This window comes from Arachis ipaensis, chromosome B10, assembly GCF_000816755.2.
Source record: "Arachis ipaensis cultivar K30076 chromosome B10, Araip1.1, whole genome shotgun sequence".
Lineage (NCBI taxonomy): Eukaryota > Viridiplantae > Streptophyta > Magnoliopsida > Fabales > Fabaceae > Arachis > Arachis ipaensis.
This window is the reverse complement of record NC_029794.2, coordinates 134392357-134394822: the sequence shown is the minus strand read 5'-3', so window position 1 is coordinate 134394822 and position 2466 is coordinate 134392357. Positions and strand designations below refer to the sequence as shown.

Genomic DNA, 2466 nt, shown 5'->3' with positions numbered 1-2466 from the left:
TTTATATTATTATATTTTATGAATGTTTGGTGCATATCAATATTTTCTGTTGATTATATTAAAATTTTGATAATCAAGTCTCGGAATTCGAATCTCGGCTTGTGCATGCAGCAACTCATTGGCCAGCGACAGACTTTTAAATGGAACTTCGATCCGCGACGGATTAGTCTTTGACCTGTCGGGCGATATCGTGGGCAACAAAAAAAAAATTTGATAATCAAGTTTTATGCCTTTAAGATTTTGTGTTAGCTACTAGCTAGGGTTTGGTTTGATGCCACAAGTTTTTAGCCATGTAATTGTGATAACCTAAATTTGTGAATGGCTAATAATTTTTCATCATTTTAACCTAACTTTGATTGGGATGCATGGGTATTTTAGGTTAACTAAAAAAAATAATTGCAGATAAATTATTATTATTATTATTGCATGTTGATAAATTACTGTAATAATGTATGCACCGAAATGTTTATAATTATTATTTTCATATTATTAAAGATTACTTAGCTAATCCAACATACTTGACGATAAATATTTCTGTCATGAATGCTATAAACATTATAATATGGGTAATGTGATAGGAAATTATTTTATTTTATTTAATATCTATAATTTTATACATGTAATATTTATAATTATATATTTATTATATTTAATATTATTCAATTATTTTAATGATAATTAAAAATATAAAGTAAGATAACTTTAGATTACTTTTGGTTAATTTTTTATAAAAAATATTAAGTGAACAAATTATTTTTATAATTGAGTTTAGTCAAGTCTTTCTTCTTCTTCTTTTATCTTTTGTGTCTCTTTTTTTTTCTTTCTTCAATTAAAATCTTTTGTTATTACTCTTTAAGATGTTAAACCAACTTCGTAAGCTTTTAAGAAAAGATCTTTTTCGAGTTATCTTTTTTTTAAATATCTTATGAAAAATTAAAAGTAATTTTATATTTAGATATCTCATGCAAAAAGATCTTTTTATTTATCAATTATGTTTGGATATAACAATATAAAAGTACTTTTTTGTTTATTTATTACATGAAAAACATCTTTTTTTTAAGAGAAAAAGATCTTTTTAAAAAAATGTAAATTATAGCTTCTCAAAAAAAATATTTTTTTATTTTTCTAGTATTTTTACTTTTACTACTAAAATTTTGTCAAACTTTAAAAATAAAAAAAAATCTTTTTTTTTATCAAAATAATAACGCCCAAATAAGCACTTAATTGAATTTGGTTTTTAAAATAATTTGGTTATGTAATATTATTTATTACTTTTATTATTTTTCAAATATTTTTATTTATAATGTAGCTTCTAAAGTGTGCTCCATTAATTATGAATTACCAAATAAACTAAACTCTTCTCGGCTACTCTTATCATCCATTATTTGCCGTAAAGGATGGGTGATGAATGTCGGTGCCCTATCTATCCCATGTGAAATTCTTGGTTATCATTGCTCCCATCTTAAATAACATACATACATTTGTAGCTAACCTAACACATGCTACAAAGTCCAAAAATTTCCACTTTCTTCTTTATTAAGGAAATATTTATTTAAGTATTAACAATTACTCACGTCAATATGTCTTTATATAAACATAATAATTAAAAATAATTAGATTGTTTAATATCTTGTTTAACTAAATTATTTAATTAAAAAGTTAAATTATTTGATATGCTTTTTGATAGTGGTTACTTATTCGTCCTCTTAAACAAATATTGATGATGTTCAAATTCTGTTTTGTTTATACAACAATTTATTAATGAATGACAAATCTTTAAATGAAGTTTAGATCAGCGACGGATCATTTCTTGATCTGTCAAATTGAGAAATACTGTAAAAAGACCAAAAAATATATATTAATATCTTAGTTATTATTTTTACAATAAAAAATATTCATGTGAGATCTTAATTATTTTATCAACTTGCCAACTCTCTTGGTGTAGTTATTAGGGATTCGACCTTTGTTGTGGATATGTAAAAGTAAAGCTTCAAAACTTCATGTTTATTGTCTAATTTATCTAGGTACGGAGAGAGAGAGAGAGAAGGGTTTTTATCAAAGTTTTGTAGGCTTTTGACAATACATCCTAGTGTATCAAGTTAGTAAATGAAGTATGTTTTATAATTTTATTTAGTTTTTTTTCTCTGCCTTTGATGTCATATTTGGTTTAGGGTTTACAAATCATGGAAAGAGAAGCATTTAGGTCAACTAACTTGGCCATCATATACAAAGGCAGAAACATTAATTTTGTGTTGACGACAAGTAGTCTTTAGTTTGGAGCCCAGAAAAAGGTTTTTTTTTTTTTTTAAACAAAGAATTAATAAATATTAAATAAAATAAATTTTAACTATTTTTTTGTCTTTTTAATATTATCAATTTAACGAAATAATTTAACAACAAATACTAAAATCAAAATTTTTAAGTTTTTAGAGCAAAAAGAAAAAGAAGAAGAAAAAAAAAATAGGA

The 2466-nt window shown here is 23.8% G+C and overlaps 1 long non-coding RNA gene across 1 annotated transcript in view; it reads left to right on the top strand.

Annotated features, from left to right (window-relative positions):
- The window catches only part of LOC110268079, a 1446-nt gene extending 962 nt beyond the window's left edge, over positions 1–484 (top strand). Inside the window, exon 2 of the long non-coding RNA XR_002356128.1 lies at positions 112–484. This is a non-coding gene — a long non-coding RNA (uncharacterized LOC110268079). The remainder of the gene's footprint in view (positions 1–111) is intronic.